Below are 17,474 nucleotides of genomic sequence, written 5' to 3' on the forward strand. Positions count from 1 at the left end.
ATATCCTCAGGTGAGGATTAACAACAATAACAACAGAAACAAAAAACAAAACAACTTTGGTGGAGATAATTTCCTTTGAGGCTTTATTGAAGTCCCATAAATAAATTGAAAACATTTCTCCTCTTTTTTTTTTTAAATTAATCAGTACTTTATTTATTTTTTAAATTATTTTTATTGATTTGTTTTTGTTACAGATGTTTCTCCTTTCCCCCCCATTGACACCCTCCTCCCCATCCCCCCGGCCCCATCCCCAGCTTTGTTGTTTATGTCCATTGGTTATGCTACATGCATATAAGTTCTGTGGTTTATCTCTTTCCCCCTAACATCCTCTCTTCTGGGTTTTTCAGTCTGTACCCTACCTCTATATCTCTGGGTCAGTTTTGTTCATCAGTTTGTTTAGTTCATTATATTCCACAAATAAGTGATATCATGTGATATTTGTCTTTCTCTGCTTGGCTTGTTTTGCTTAGCATAATACTCTCTAGGTCCCTCCATGTCATCTCAAAGGATAAGAGATCTTTCTTTCTTACAGCTGCATAGTACTCCATTGTGTACATGTACCACAGCTTTTTTATCCACTCATCTACTGATGGACATTTGGACTGTTTCCAGATCTTAGCTATTGTAAATAGTGCTGCGAAAACAGTTCTTGATGTGGATGTCTTCTGGTTTCAAATACTTCAAACTTCTCCATGCTTCTAAAATCATTATTTTCTATTTTCCCAATTTCTGTAATTGAGATAGTGTCGTTTTGTCAGATAATTCTCTCCAGTGTTCAGCTAATTAGGTAAAAGTAGTTGTTTTGGGTAACCTAGTGCATTTTCACTTTTCATTATCAAAGAAAATAAAGACCATTAAGAATGAAAAGAAGTCTGATTCCAGACAGTTCATGCTATTACAAGTCTCACAGATACAAGATTCAAAGACAGAAATTCATGGGCACAGATAACAGTGTGGTGATTGTGAGGGAGGTGGTGGGGAGGAGGATAGGGGGCATAAATGATAATAGATGAAGCCTTGACTTGGGGTGGTGTCCAGATGATGTGTTGTAGAATGAGGCACCTGCAATCTGCATAATTTTGTTAATCAGTATTGCCCCAATAAATTCAATAAAAAGAAAATAAAGGCAGAAATATTAGATGATGGTATGGAATTTTATTGGATAACAAACCTCACACCTGAGACTAGATGATGAACAGATAATTTAAAATGTTATTGAGTGAAAAACATCTTCACTCAGATTCAGTCACTTAACTACATTCAATATAGAGGAGTGTAGTCTTTGATTCAATCAGGACAGTATTGCTGAAGGTCTCAGATTTTTCTTTTGTATTTTGTATTCCTTTATCCTTTGCAACATGTTCTAGTTGTTGTTCTCTTTGAAAATTGGCACTAGATAAAGAATTAAATATAATAGGTGAAAGGGTAAGTGAGAATTCAGCCATTCATTTTCATAATTTATTTTTAAAAATTTATGGAAAAATGACAGCTTAGAAAATGGGATAATTAAGACAGAGTTCATGTGCTAACAATGATTTGTTTAACAGAATCCTTAAAACATCTAGACAGCATCTAAGTATTTTTTTCAATTCTGAGAACTTTTATGTTGTTGTTAATCACCCAGGGATTTTTTCATTGATTTTTTTTTTTTTTTTTTTTTTTTTAGAGAGAGTGGAAGGGAGGGAAGGAAGAGAGAGACAGAGAGAGTACCATCAATGTGAGAAAGACACATCTGTTGGTTGCTTCCTGCATAACCCCAACCAGGGCTAGGGTTGAACCTACAACCCAGGTCGTGCCCTTGACTGGGAATCAAACTTGAGATCCTTTGGTCCACCGGCTGACCCTCTAACTGCTGAGCCAAACCATCCAGGGCTAATTCTGAAGACTTTTTTTTGTTTGTTTTTGTTTTTGTTTTTGTTTTTTTATCCTCATCCGAGGACATTTTTCCATTTTTTGAACAGACAGAGTGGGAGGGAGAGAGAGGAAGAGAGAGAGAGGGAAACATCGATGTGAAAGGGACACATCGAGTGGCTGCCACCCGCACGACCAACCAGGGCCGGGGACAAACTGCAACCGAGGTACATGCCCTTAGCGGGAACCGAACCCGGGTCTCTCCGGACCGCAGGCGGACGCTCTAACCGCTGAGCCAAACCAGCCAGGGCTCTGAAGACTTTTAATGGATAGTGTATATTATTCTCAAGAACACTGTAAGAGGAAATGCTTTTCTCTTAATATGTTGTCGGTGGTTTCAGCTCTTGGGTTTTTTTCTAGTTTCTTATATAAACTGGTAAAAATCTAAGAGTTTATTTGTAATAAAATTTTATTGATGATAATTTTAAACATCTCAAGTTAAATTCAGTGAGTTATTTCATATTACAAACTGCCCTATCCCTTTCTCTGCTCTACTTAAATTTTTTAAAATAAAAAAGTATACACACATGCATATTTTCATTCATTTATTCTGGAATTTGCTTTCTGTCTTTTTCCTCTGCTAGAATATAAGCTCTGAGAGGGCGGGGATGTTTCTTTTTTAGAAAGCCCCCAATATATCTGGAACATAATGGGTATTCAAAAACTGTTTTGTTGAGTAAATAATGTTTATTTTAATTAATTATTATTATCTTTTTGGTATGTGCCCCTAGTGGGTACTGAACCCGGGACTCTCTGGTCCGCAGGCCAGTGCTCCAACCGGTGAGCCAAACCGGCCAGGACTTAATTAATTATTTAAAAATGAAATTTAACATATGCAGGGCAAAAGTAGGTTTGTAGTTTTTCTTATGGAAAACAATGCAATAATTAATAAATAAAAATATAAGAATAAACTGTGTTTTGTGTGCTCACAACTGTAATATATATGACATATGTATACTTTAGAAAAGAATAAAATAAACATCTTTGTTCCACTGGTCAACTTTAAAAATAGTACATTATCAATACCATAGAAGTTCCTCATATGCCTTCTTTCTATGGCATTTACTTCCTTCTCTCCCCTATCAGAGGAAAACACTGCTTTGAAATTGTTTTCATTCCCTTGCTTTTTTTTTTTTTTTTTTTGTGGTTTTACAACATATGGATGTAACTGCACGTATATTGTTTAATTTTGGATTTGTTAAATTTTATATATATATGAAATCATATTATTCAGTCTGCATATATTTTTCAGTTTGCTTTATTCATTCAAAGCAAACTGAGATTCATTCATTGTGGTGCACACAGATGTGTTCCATTCATTTTCACTGTTCCATAGTATTCACTTACATACCATGTCACAGTTTATTCATTCTCCTGTGGATGAGTGACTTGTTTCTAAGTTACCAAATGCAACCACAGACGTTTGTTAAAGGTATATCCTGCTGTACATGTGCAAGAATTTCTTTAGGGCATATATCTTAAGACTTTCTGAGTCATACAAAATGGGCACTGTCAACTCAAAGCTACTTCTGTGAGAGTTTCAGTTTCTTTGCTTCCTTGGCAGTACTTATTTTATTTTATTTTTTTTTTTATCCTCACCCGAGGACATTTTTCCATTTTTTGTTCAGGTAGAGTGGGAGGGAGAGAGAGGAACAGAGAGAGAGAGAAACATCGATGTGAAAGGAACACATCGAGTGGCTGCCACCCGCACGACCAACCAGGGCCGGGGACAAACTGCAACCGAGGCACGTGCCCTTAGCGGGAACCGAACCCGGGTCTCTCCAGACCGCAGGCCGACGCTCTAACCGCTGAGCCAAACCGGCCAGGGCAGTACTTATATTTTTAAATTTTAGTCACTGGGATAAGCATATGATAATATTACTTTTTTTTTTTTTAAAGAAAGCTTTTGTATTTATTTTTCTTAAATAACCACAATTACTTCGGCACTTTGCAACTTCTCAGACCTTGGAATCATACTGGATTCCATCTCTTCATTTTCTGTACCAAATGATTCTCATATGGTATTAGCTTCTTATGTATGTATGTATGTATGTATTTATTTATTTGAGAGAGAGATTTGTTGTTTCACTTATTTGTACATTCACTGGTTGATTCTTGGAAGTGCCCTGAGCAGAGATCAAACCTGCAACCTTGATGTATTGAGACGATGCTCTGAACAACTGAGCTACCTGCCCAGGGCTTGGTATTTGCTTCTTAGGACAGCAGCCACTGCACAAACCAGCTTCACAAAGACATGACATTATGTAAAGAAATGTAAAGTGATCTATGTGTTAAAACTAAAGTACCTAGAGCTCTTAGTTTATATAGTATCCGACAGATGTCACTACATTTCCCTTGAATGTTTAAAATATCTGGCAGCATCCTAGTGGTGGCGCCTTAAGGTGCCTGAGCACACAGTTTGGGAACCGCAGCCTTGAACTATTAATCATGGTTATTGCCAGGGAGTAGAGATTTTATTTTTTTTAATACTTTCTGGATTTTCCACATTTCTTATATTATGAGCATATAACACAAGAGAGGGCAGAGAAAATATTTTATATATGTACCATTTAAAAAATAAGTCGTTAGCCCAGCCGGTGTGGCTCAGTGGTTGAGCATCGACCCATGCACCAAGAGGTTGCCGGTTTGATTCTCGGTCAGGGCACATGCCCAGGTTGTGGGCCCGATCCTCAGTCGGGGGGCATGAAGTAGGTGGATAATCGATGTTCTCTCATCGATATTTTTATCTCTCAATAAATCATTGAGTCTGTATTCTACTCTCTTTAGTTCTTACCTGCTATCTGTCCTTTTGTGTCACACAGGACGCCACATTACATTCAGTCGTCGCATATCCTCAGAGGCCTCTTGACAGTGACAGTTTTTCAGGCCTTTCTAATTTCTGTTGACCTTGACAGTTTTGAGGAGTATTGGCTAAGTAGTTTTTAGAATTTTTTTTTTTTTTTTTTTTTATCCTCACCCGAAGACATTTTTCCATTTTTTGTTCAGGTAGAGTGGGAGGGAGAGAGAGGAACAGAGAGAGAGAGAGAAACATCGACGTGAAAGGAACACATCGAGTGGCTGCCACCCGCACAACCGACCAGGGCCAGGGACAAACTGCAACCGAGGTACGTGCCCTTAGCGGGAACCGAACCCGGGTCTCTCAGGACCGCAGGCCTACACTCTAACCGCTGAACCAAACCGGCCAGGGCTAGAATTTTTTTTTATTGGAGAAGACTGCAGAGGTAAAATGCCATTCTCCTTATATCGTATGAAGGTGCGTGCTCTCCACTGAGTTACCACTGTTGATGTTAATTAACTTTAGACCACCTAGCTGAGGTAGTGTTCGTCAGATTTCTTTCTTTCTTTTCTTTTTTATTTTAGAGAGACAGGAAGGGAGAGGGAGAGATAGAAACATCAATGAGAGAGAATATCAGTTGGCTGCCTCCTGCATGCCCCTCACTGGGGATTGTGCCCACAACCTGGGCGTGTGCCTTGACCAGGAATGGAACCTGAGACCACTTGGTGCATGCGTTGATGCTCAACTACTGAGCCACACCAGCTGGGCTTGCCAGATTTCTTAACTGCAAAGTTACCCTTTACTTTCTTTTTCTTACTGTATTCTTTGGTAGGAAGTCACTCTGTGCAGTCCACACTGAAAGAATGGGAGTTATGCTCCACTTTTGTAAGGCAAAGTACACAAAATATTTCAATTTTTTTTCATAGGAGATTCATCTGTTCTCTACCTACTTATTTATTTGTCTATTTATTTATGCGATCATTTATTTATATAATTGGACACATGCTTTTTTAATACTTTGGTTTGTAATCTGTTACTACTTTATTTTTGTTGTTGCTGAAATTGTTCCAGCTTGGCCATTGGGAGCTCTTCAGTTGGCTCCTGTGTCCCTTTGATATACTCCTATCATTGTGGGTTAAAAAAATTTTTTTTTCAAAACTTCCCTACTTTCTGGTACTACAAGATAGTCTAGGCTCAACTTGAATATTTTTTGCTTTGGTCATAGACTCAGACATTTCTCCAAGGAACCCTGTTTCTTTTTATTGGAAATGGTGTTAAAAATCAAGATCTCAATGTTGGGTGTGCATCTTGATAATGGGGTACAGTGTGGTATTAATTTTTTTTGGGGGGGTACCAAATTACTTTATTTGAAGGAATGGTACAAATGAAAAGATGTAAGTGGATGATTTGGTACAAGTTATAGAAAAGATAAAAGTAACCCCAACATGCAGTACTGCTTTGGTGACCAGGGAAGTCACCCCCCTGGCTATGGAAAGCCAGCCTAAGGCTTAGCTCTCATCACTGTCTCCCAGGGTGTGCTTGTCATAGAGATACTCTACCATGCCAGTGTCAGGAGCCCCCAATCTGTGCAAGTTGGTTACGTGGTCACCCAGTTCTTTGATGGATTTCACCTGCTCATTCAGGTAGTGAGTTTCAAGGAAGTCATACAAGTGAAGGTCATTTTTGTCAGTGGCCAGTTTTTGCAAATCCAGTAGTGACTGATTCACACTTTTTTCCAAGTGTAATGCACACTCCATCGCATTCAGCCCATTCTCCCAGTCGTCGCGGTCTGGTTTCTTGATATCCTGGAGGAAGAGTCAGCCACCTCGTTGGTTCTGCAGCTTCATCAGTTTCTCAGCATGTTCCCTCTCTTCATGACATTGGTGAAGAAAATATTTGGCCAAGTTCTTCAAAGCCACATCATCGTGGTCAAAGTAGTAAGACATGGACAGGTAGACATAGGAAGCGTAGAGTTCCAGGTTGATCTGGTGGTTGATGATGGCCTCTGAGTCCTGATGGTAGTTCTGGGGCACCTGCGAGGTGGACGCGGTGGACGTCATGGTGGGCGGCTTAGGAGAGGTGGCTGCGTGGCGCTGGAGCAGGGGCCTTGGGGATGTCCGAGGCGCTGTGAGGAGGTGGCCGAAGGCTGCATCAGGTGGCTGGGGGGTGGGGATGGGTCGAGCTCCAGGTTCCATCCAAGCACTGTTGAAGCAGGAAACCACGGCGACTCTGCGAAGACTGTGAGTGGGGTATTTGCATTCCTCTGTGATTGATGAGGCCCAGCACCTTTATGTGTGTTTATTGTTTATTTGTATATCTTGTTTGTCATGATATGAGCTTGTTCAAAACTTGTCCAACAGCAGAGCTGAGTAGTTGAGACAGACACTGTATGGCTTACAAAGCCTAAAATATTTACTGTCTGGACTTTTAAAGAAAAAGTTTGCTTATACCTATAGTTATAACTATTTTAATGGCAGTTCTCGGTTGGTTTTGATTGGTTGACTTTTCTCATCATTGATGGTCATATTTTCTGCTTCGCTGGATGCCTGGTAATCTTTGATTGGATGCTAGATATTGTGGAGGGACTGGAGTTTTGTTTTGTCTTTTTCTTTCTCTTCCTTATAAATTTCTGGAGATTTTACCTGGGTGCAATCAGATTATTTGGACATAGGTTGATTCTCTTGAGTGTTGATTTTAAGCTTTGTTGGGTGAGACCAGAGCAGCATTTTGGGCTCTCACTACTCTGGCAAGACCCTCCCAAATACTCTACCAGGGAATGATAAGGTCTACCAAGTCTGTGATGGGAACTGGCACTATTGTTGGCCTGCGTAAGCTCCAGGCACTGTTCCCTCTAATCCTCTTGGATGGTTCTTTTCTCTGTTTTCAAAAGTTTTCTTTTCTTTCTTTCTGTTTTTAAAATTGATTTTAGAGAGAGAGGAAGGGAGAGGGAGAGAGAGAGAAACATCTACGAGAGAGAACATCAGTTGGCTGCCTCCTGCATGCCCCCCCATTGGGGATTTGGCCCACAACCTGGGCATGTGCCCTGACCAGGAACCACACCAGTGACCTCTTGGTGCATGGGTCGATGCTCAACCACTGAGCCATAAAGGCCGGGCTCAAAAGTTTTCTTTACACATGGAGATGAGTATTCAGTGGACTACTTAAGAGAAACTCCCCACAGGTCTCCAGCAGTTCCTCTCTGTGCAGCTGTCTCTCCACAGTATCCTGCCTTGTGAACTCCAGCTGCCTTGGTCTCCTAAGACTCTCAGCTCCATCTTTAGGATATCCCCCTGGGTTCCCTTTCCTGCACCACACACTGTACACACTCTCCAGGCAGGGAGCTGGGGCAATTCTAGGACTCACCCCCTTTTGTCCTGAGAGGTGACTGTTCTTTGTTACCTGATACAGTGTCTTCAAAACCATTGTTCATCTAGTTTATCTTTTTTCTTTAAGTTGTTTCAGGTAGGAGAATAAATCTGGTCCCTGTTACTACATTGTGGCCAGAAGTGAAAGTCCTTGAGATTTTTTTTTTTAATCCTTAATGGATGTTTTATTTTATCAAATACTTTTTCTGTGTCTATTGAGATCATTGATGATTTTTTTCTCCCTCCCACCCCTTTTTTTTCTGTTAATATGTGTTAAATTACATTGATGGATTTTTTACCCCCTAATGTTAAATCAACCTTGAGTTTCTGGAATAAACTCTACTTAGTCATGAAGCTGTCTTCTTTCTTATATGTTGCTCGTTTCAGTTTACTAGTACATATTTTAGGATTTTTGCATCTATATTTTTGTTCATATACTGCCCTTCTTCAGGTGTTGACATCAAGACAATCCTGGTTTACAAAATGTGCTGGGAAATGTTCCTTATTTTTTTTCTAGAAAAGCTTGCATAATATTGGTGCTTTTTCTTCCATAAATGCTTATACAAATTCTCTGATGAAGAAGCTGTGCGGTAATTTCCTTTGGGAAACTGTTTAATTACAGATCTGTTTCTTTAATAGTTATAGGACTATTCAGATCTTTCATTTGTTTTTGTTTCAGTTTGGGTCAGCTGTTTTTCTAAGATGACAAATCATATGTTCAAAGTCATAGATCTCATCATGAATAAACCTTTCAATCATGTGCTTTTTTGAACTATGTCAAACTACCATAATATATACTTTTACATTTGTATACTCTTTTATCCTCCCTAGTAGATTATAAACTAGCAGGCAAGTTCTGTCTCTGATAAAACTTAGTATTACCTGAGGCTTCAGGCCAAATAGATACTTGAATTGTAATTCAAGCATACTTGGGGTTTGTATTGAGATTTTAAAAGGAGAGGCCTTGGTTTAAGGTTGTTTCAGTACTTCATTTGGGCTCTGTCAGTCTCTAAATGTACATTTTACCTCTTTGGCAGTGGGTTAGTGTTCATTTGTATGGAATAGAAATGTGGGACTAGTGAATTGAAAGTATAGTTCTTTAACTTTGGAAGTATCATTTGTATTGTTGTGTTTATTTTTCTAGATTTCACTCCATTTTATTTTTATTTCCTGAAACCTTGTAGAATGGGTATCTGTCTGTTATTCTAAGGCAATTGAAAAAAATAGCTCTAATTCAGAGTATGACTTACCAAAACCATTTTTTATTTCTATTCAGGAGAGATTGTAACTTGAATTGAATTTTGTTACATGGAACACTTAGTGAATATGTAACGTTTCAGTACCATCAAATGTGTCCATCTTGTTAAAGTAGACTTAGTTTCAAATTCACAAGTTAGGGAAGAATGTGAGTTTGAGTGGAATGGGTTCAGTTGAAGGTCTGTTTCTACAAAATATGTCATCTGTTGCCAAAAGAAATATTACCTAGCGGCAGTTTACATGTGCCAAGAGAGGCTGGAGCAGTCTTGTAGAAATTGTACAGGAGAGTTGTCAAACCAGATCTCTGAGGATGTCGTACAGGAAATAAAGCTTATGATGCTAAAACAATTTTACTGGATGGTGAGGCCTTAGGAAATGAATCTTCCAGTACTTATATATTTTAATTTATTTATTATTAAAAAAATTTTTTTTATTGCTTTTAGAGAGGAAAGGAGAGGGAGAGGGAGATAGAAACATCGATGAGAGAGAACATCAATTGGCTGCCTCCTACATGCCCCCCACTGGAGATTTGGCCTACAACCTGGGCACGTGCCCTGACTGGGAATCGAACTGGCAACCTCTTAGTGCATGGGTCAACGCTCAACCACTGAGCCATACCAGCCGGGCACAGTGCTTATATTTTTTAAATTATGCTTTTATGTTGAATAGACAGAGTTACTTATACTTAACGTAATTTAAACTTTAAAAAATTTAAACCAGCCCGGCTGGTGTGGCTCAATGGTTGAGCGTAGACCCACGCACCAAGAGGTCACTGGTTTGATTTATGGTCAGGGCACGTGCCCAGGTTTGTGGGCCAGATCCCCAGTGGGGGGCATGCAGGAGGCAGCCAATCGATGTTCTCTCTCATCGATATTTCTCTCTCTCCTCCCTTTCTCTCTAAAATCAATGAAGAAAAAAAATGAAAAAAAATTTAAACCAAAACTTTCTAAGATCATATTGCATAAATATGAATGTATTTATATCCTTTTTCTACAACGTATTTATATTCTGAGATTAAGGTTTGGAAATATATTGGGAGATGAACTTTAAATTCTTGAAGATAAAATAGAGTAAATGATTTTCTTTTCTGTGGCAAAAATAGAAATATAGAAAACATAAAGAAGTAATTTTGTCCAAGTATTTATCTGTGGTTCTCTTTATTTTTACAGTTCAGCATTTCCCATTTTGCTCTTTAAAAAAAAATTTTTTTTATTGATATTTAGAGAGGAAGGGAGACAGAGAGAGAGAGAAACATCCATGGGAGAGAGGAACATCGAGTGGTTGCCTCCTGCACACCCCATACTGGAGATCAAGCCTGCAACTTGGGCATGTGCCCTGACTAGGAATCGAACTGGCAACCTTTTGGTTTATGGGATGATGCCCAACCAACTGAGCCACAATGGCCAGGGCTCAACATTTCTCATCTCTATTGTATACCTTCAGAGATACAGTAGAGAATTTTGAGCCCAAAGGACTTCTAAAGGTTATTTGGATTCCATTGTGTATGGGGAAATGGGGTAGGTCTGATTGAAGTACAAGTAATTTCTCCAGTGTCATAAAGGGAATCAGAACATTTTTAGCATTGGGGGAAATTGAACCTGCCCCTTAATTACTATTGTATTTAAGAGTTATTTGAAATCTTAAATGTGGCCTTGGTTTTCTCACCACCAGATGGCTTCTAATAGTTGGTGTATTAGCTTTCAGTTCTCTGCCGACAGAAGTAAGAAATATCAAGCTCCCTTGAAGCCCCCTGTTGTTCAGGAAATAACACAATGCTGACACTTTAAATAAAATAAGAAGAGCTTTAGGTTGTCAGAACTGAGAGAAGGTTATGATGAAATTATGTAATTTAAGCCTGATGGGCTGCTTCTATATGGGTGTCTCCTTCTCTGCCCTATGAATGCCCCCTTGAAGCTCACAGTTATGTTTTAGACTAAGGTTATAAAACTCTAGAAGGAGTACAGATGGTCCTGTCATTTCAGTTTTAGGCAGTCCTTGTAAACACTGTTGTATGATGAAATCTTTAAATCAGTCTGGTTCACTTCTGGGTCATAGAATGTTGAAATAAATGATTTAAAAATGTATACAATTCATAACAGCAATAAATAACTTATTTGAAGAAGCCAAAAAAAATTGCCACTTAATTTGGAAAAAAAATTTCTTTTTTCTTTTATTGGCTTTAGAGAGAGAGGAAGGGAGAGGGAGAGAGAGAGAGATAGAAACATCGATGAGAGAGAACATCGACTGGCTGCTTCCTGCATGCCCGCCTCTGGGGATCAAGCCCACAACCTGGGCATGTGACCTGACCAGGAACCAAACCAGTGACCTCTTGGTGCATGGGTCGACGCTCAACCACTTAGCCACACCTGTCGGGCATGGAAAAAATTTTCTTTTACAGAAAAGTTGTATTCTGAGTTCAGATTGTAGCTGCATTGTAGCCTATTCAGCAGGGGCAGTCTTGAATCATGAATTCGAGCTAGGGCTTTGCCACTTGTTAGCTCTGTACTCTTGGGTAAGTTACTTCACGTCCATGTGTCTCAGTTTCTTCATCTATAAAATGGGGATAATAATAGTATGTATCTCATAGGCTTGTTTTGAGAATTAAACTAATACTTGTGAAGTGCTTAGAATAGTGCTTAACATATGGTAAGCACTCAGTAAATGTTAGCTGTTGTTAGAATATGTGAAGCTCTTAGAACACCCTGGTGTAGTAAGGATTCAATAAATGCTACCTGTTACTGTTGTTATTAGGCTTTGTAAGTCATTATGTAATAGGCTTTAGGTTCTTGCCATAAATTTGACTGTTTAGACTAGCATTTCCTGAAGTGTAAAGCAGTAATTCAGTATTCTACAATTCACTCTTTTAGCCATAAATATTTTCTTTCATTCTTTATGCTTATAAAATCTTTTATTCTTCTCCTCCTCACAAGAAAAGACAACCCGAAAGTCCCATCTAATCACAGCAGCAGGCTTAACCCCCAGGATCTTGTGATAGTCTCTCCATCACTTCTTGATGTGGTTTGAGCGCCTGCCCCTCCCAGCCTTCAGTGGTGGCACAGGGCGAGGGTAACTGGAGTAAACACCCCCATTCTTCTCTTTCTCTTCTGCACACCTCCCTCCCCTTTTTCTCTGCCTTCTTCCCCTTTCCTTCATTCTTTTCTTGATTTACTCCAAAATGAGAAGCAATGTACACAATATATGCTCTTCATCTCTGTGTTGAATATTATATTTCTTAGTTTGTTTTTATAATTCTGTTATGTTTCCATATTGAATGTTTCACTCTTCACAAAGGTGGATTCAGATTCTGTTTCTGTCACTTGCTGGGTTTTGACTTAAGCAGTTACTTAATAATTTTGAGACTTAGGTTTCTTATTTTTAAAATGCACTTGATAATATCTTTCCCCCAGTGCTATTGTAACTTTAGATTCACTTTTGGTTTAAAACGATGCACTTTCCATATGTATGTGCTTTTTTCTTTTAATATTAAAAAGCAGCAAATGTTAAGACTATAAACGTAAGGAGAATGATTGAGAACAGAGCCTCTGATGGGAGATTTAATAAGATTTTAATGACGGAAATTTGGTAGAGGAAAAAGTTACTGACATAACAGAACGGAGAGATGTTATTACTTTTTTTTTTAATCCTCACCCGAGGACATTTTTCCATTTTTTGTTCAGATAGAGTGGGAGGGAGAAAGAGAGAGGGAAACATCGACGTGAAAGGAACACATCGAGTGGTTGCCATCTGCATAACCCAACCAGGGCCGGGGACAAACTGCAACCGAGATCTGTGCCCTTATTAGGAACCAAACCCGGGTCTCTCTGGACCGCAGGCTCTAACCACTGAGAAACCCGGCCAGGGCGATGTTATTACTTTTTAGTTATCAACCTTTAGGACCCGAAGGGACAGTGCCTACAAGAAGCAGACCAGCTCTACCCACATATTTCCTAGAGGCACCAGGTAGTTGAGAGGTGGGGCTGAGGCATTGAGCTGAAAATAAGGCATTGGTTCGAAGTCTCTATACTGAAAAGTTAAATCCCCAAGTCCTCTGTCTCCCACGGTGCAGCCAGACAACCACCTCCCTTACACCCCTCAGTTATTGAATGTAGCTGGGGTGGGGTTCTCTATAAATCAGAGATGCTTGGGGATGAAGTAGTCGCAGAACAGAAAATGGGAATCATCTGTGTGCTGAACTGTGGACTTGCAGCCTCTCACCTCGTCTGTCAGATATACTCTGGCTCCTGAGCTCGGTCACCAGACTTCTGGGGCTTATTCAGGAGAGAAACTAAAGAAGCTTCAAAGTTTGAGGGTCTCTAATGAAAGAGCTGTTTCCTATAGGGAAGTTTTTTGGTTGAAAACCCTGTCTGTACATACCAGGGCTGCCAATCAAATCTTTCAGTGTCGCATTCTTTTTTTTTTTTATCCTCACCCGAGGACATTTTCCCATTTTTTTGTTCAGGTAGAGTGGGAGGGAGAGAGAGGAACAGAGAGAGAGAGAAACATCGACGTGAAAGGAACACATCGAGTGGTTGCCACCCGCACGGCCGACCAGGGCCAGGGACAAACTGCAACTGAGGTACATGCCCCTAGCGGGAACCGAACCCAGGTCTCTCAGGACCGTAGGCCGATGCTCTAACCGCTGAGCCAAACTGGCTTTTTTTTTTTTTTTTATCCTCACCCGAGGACACTTTTTTTTTCATTCTTTGTTCAGATAGAGCAGGAGGGAGAGAGAGAGAGAGAGAAACATCGATGTGAAAGGGACACATCGAGTGGCTGCCACCCGCACGACCAACCAGGGCCGGGGACAAACTGCAACCGAGGTACATGCCCTTAGCGGGAACCAAACCCAGGTCTCTCTGGACCGCAGGCCGACGCTCTAACCGCTGAGCCAAACCGGCCAGGGCAGTGTCGCATTCTTAAGTAGAAACAGGCAACTAAGGATCATGAGGCACAGGGAAAAATATCTCCTCAAACCAAAATAAAACAAAAATTCTCTGGTTCATAATATCATAGAAATAAGGATTTATAAAATAAGAACTGGATTCTTTGAAAATTTGGGATAAGAAAGAGCTATTGCATATATGTAACTGGTAGTTAAAATTAAAAAAAATTTTTTTAATGGTTGGAAGGTGAAGTTGAAAAAGTTCTCCCCTAAAATTGGACAGATACATGCAAAAACAGAAACTAGACATCCTTCTTACATCATGCACAAGAATAAACTCAAAGTGGATTAAAGACTTATTAAATGTTAGACTCGAAACCATAAAAATCCTAGAAGAAAACATAGGGAGTAAAATCTTGGACATTTCTTTTTATCTTCACCTGAGGACATTTTTCCATTTTTTGTTCAGACAGAGTGGGAGGGGGAGAGAGGAATAGAGAGAGAGAAACATCGACATGAAAGGGACACATCGAGTGGCTGCCTCCTGCATGACCCAATCAGGGCCGGGGTCAAACTGCAACTGAGGTACATGCCCTTAGCGGGAACCAAACCCAGGTCTCTCTGGACTGCATGCCGACGCTCTAACTGCTGAGCCAAACCGGCCAAGCCTTGGACATTTCTTGAAGCAGTTTTTTTTATGATATGTCTCTTCAGGAAAGGGAAACAAAAGAAAACACTGAACAAATGAGACTACATCAAACTAAAAAGTTTTTGCACAGCAAAGGAAACCAGCAACAAAATGAAGAGACAACCCACTGAATAGTAGAACATATACGCCAGTGATACATCTGATAAGGGGTTGATATCCAAAATTTATAAAGAACTTATCAAACTACACCCAAAAATCAAACAATCCAATTAAAAAATGTCCAGAGGACCTGAATAGATACTTCTCCGAAGAAGACATACAGATGGCCAATAGACATATGAAAAAATGCTTAATGTCACTAATCATCAGAGAAATGCAAATTAAAACCACAATGAGATATCACATTACACCTGTTAGAATGGCTATTATCAATAAATCAACAAACAACAAGTGCTGACAAGGATGTGGGAGAAGAGGGAATCCTCACGCACTGTTGGTGGGAATACAGACTGGTGTAACCACTGTGGAAAGCAGTATGGAGATACCTCAAAAAATTTAAAATAGAACTGCCTTATGACCCAGTGATTCTACTTCTGGGACTATATCCAAAAAAGCCCTAAATACTGATTTGAAAGAATATTTGCACCCTTATGTTCATGGCAGCATTATTTACAATAGCCAAGGTTTGGAAGGCGCCTGAGTGTCTATCATTAGATGAGTGGATCAAAAAGCTGTGGTACATTTACACAACAGAATACGATTTGGCCAAAAAAAGAAAGAAATCTGCTCTGGCCAGTTTGGCTCAGCAGTTGAGCGTCGGCCTGCGAACCAGAGAGTCCTGGGTTCGGTTCCCGCTAGGGGCACGTACCACACACACACAAAAAAATCAATAAAAGAAATAAATTATACCATTTGCGACAGCGTAGGTGGACCTGGAGAGCATTATGTTAAGTGAAATAAGCCAGTCAGAGGAAGACAAATACCATATGAGTTCACTCATAGGTGGAATCTAATGAACAAAATAAACTAACAAACAAAATAGAAGCAGACTCATAGGTAGAGAACAGACTGACAACTGTCAGAAGAGAGGTGGGTTGGGAGATGAGTGAAAAGGTGAAGGGATTAAGCAAAAATCAAAACAAAACAAAAACTGATAGACACAAGACAACAGTATGGTGATTACCTGGGGGAAAGTGGGGTGAGGGAGGTATAAAGGATATGGAGGGATATGTGGTAATGGAGGAGACTTGACTTGGGATGGTAAACACATAACACAATATATAGATGATGTATTATAAAATTGTACAGCTGAAACCTATATAATTGTATTAACCAATGTCACCCCAATAAATTCAATAAAAAGTAAAAAGATAAAATAACAACAATAACAAAAATCTCAGAGATTAAAAGGAAAAGACAGTAAGGGAAAATAGGAGAGAAAAGATAAGAGGCTTACAGAATTAACTGAGAGGGTCCAATGACAGACTAATAGAAGCTGCATAAGGAAAGAAACATTATACAAAATAAAACCACCACAAAACAAAATTGCCCGGAACTGATGTTTCCAGAATGAAAAGCATCAGAGTAGCTAGCCTAGTGAATGAAAAAGCTCCATAGTAAAACCCTTCATCATGAAATTGCAGAACATCCTTTACAAAAGATGAAACAGCCCTGGACAGTTTTGCTCAGCGGTTAGAATGTTGGCCCACGGACCCGAGAGTTCTGGGTTCAGTTCCAGCTAGGGGCATATGCCTCGGTTGCGGTTTGTCCCCGTCCCCGGGTAGGGTCGTGTGGGTGGCAACCAGTCGATGTGTCTCTCTCTCACATTGATGTTTCCCTCTCTCCCTCTCTCCCTCCCACTCTATCTGAGGATGAATGTAAAACTATCCTCCGGTAAGGATTTAAAAAAAAAAAAGATGAAACCAATGGTCTTGAAAGCTTGCAATCTCTCTCACAGCACATCATTTGTAAGGAATAGAGGATGAGAAGAGAATCAGATTTCTCAATTGCAATTCTAGATTTTTTTTTTTTGTCAAAAATTTTCAAGCATTACTCCAATGTCTTTCAGCCTGAACTTGATACCTGACCCAATGATCAACCAAGTATTAACAGTATATGATGAGCAAGGATTTAGAAATGTTATTCCTTCTTAGAAAACTACTGGGAGGTATTGTTTAGCAAAATAAGGGTGTATTTCATGAAAGATGATAAATGGGCTTCAGGGGTCAGCAGCTCCAACATAGGAGGACAGTGAAAGGAAGTTTCGAGATGCACATTGCATACCAGGTCTGAGAGCAGTCAGTCCATTGTGGCCAGAAATGGAATGCTATGGGAAAGAAGTTGCCAGGGGGAAATGTGGTACAAAGTAATGGATTATTTTGTATGATAGAGTATTTGAAATAAAATTGATACATGTGTGATGGAACATTTTTAAAACCTTAAAGTTAGGTATATAGAACATAATGTAAATAAAAATGTGAGGTACGGCCCTGGCCGCTTTTGCTCAGTGGTTAGAGTATCTGCCTGTGGACTGAAGGGTCATGGGTTCAATTTCCAGTCAAGGGCACATACCTTGGTTTTGGTTCATCCCCGGCCCTGGTCGGGGTCATGCGG

At 39.7% G+C, this 17,474-nt stretch overlaps 1 protein-coding gene and 1 pseudogene across 2 annotated transcripts in view; one reads left to right on the forward strand and one right to left on the reverse strand.

Annotated features, from left to right (window-relative positions):
* Positions 1-17,474, forward strand: part of SCAI (suppressor of cancer cell invasion) — a 126,232-nt gene that overhangs the window by 21,515 nt on the left and 87,243 nt on the right. The gene's annotated exons all lie outside the window — the stretch shown is intronic.
* Positions 6,217-6,967, reverse strand: LOC118629926 (annotated as a pseudogene).

This window comes from Molossus molossus, unplaced genomic scaffold (assembly GCF_014108415.1).
Source record: "Molossus molossus isolate mMolMol1 unplaced genomic scaffold, mMolMol1.p scaffold_m16_p_14, whole genome shotgun sequence".
Taxonomy (NCBI): Eukaryota; Metazoa; Chordata; class Mammalia; order Chiroptera; family Molossidae; genus Molossus; species Molossus molossus.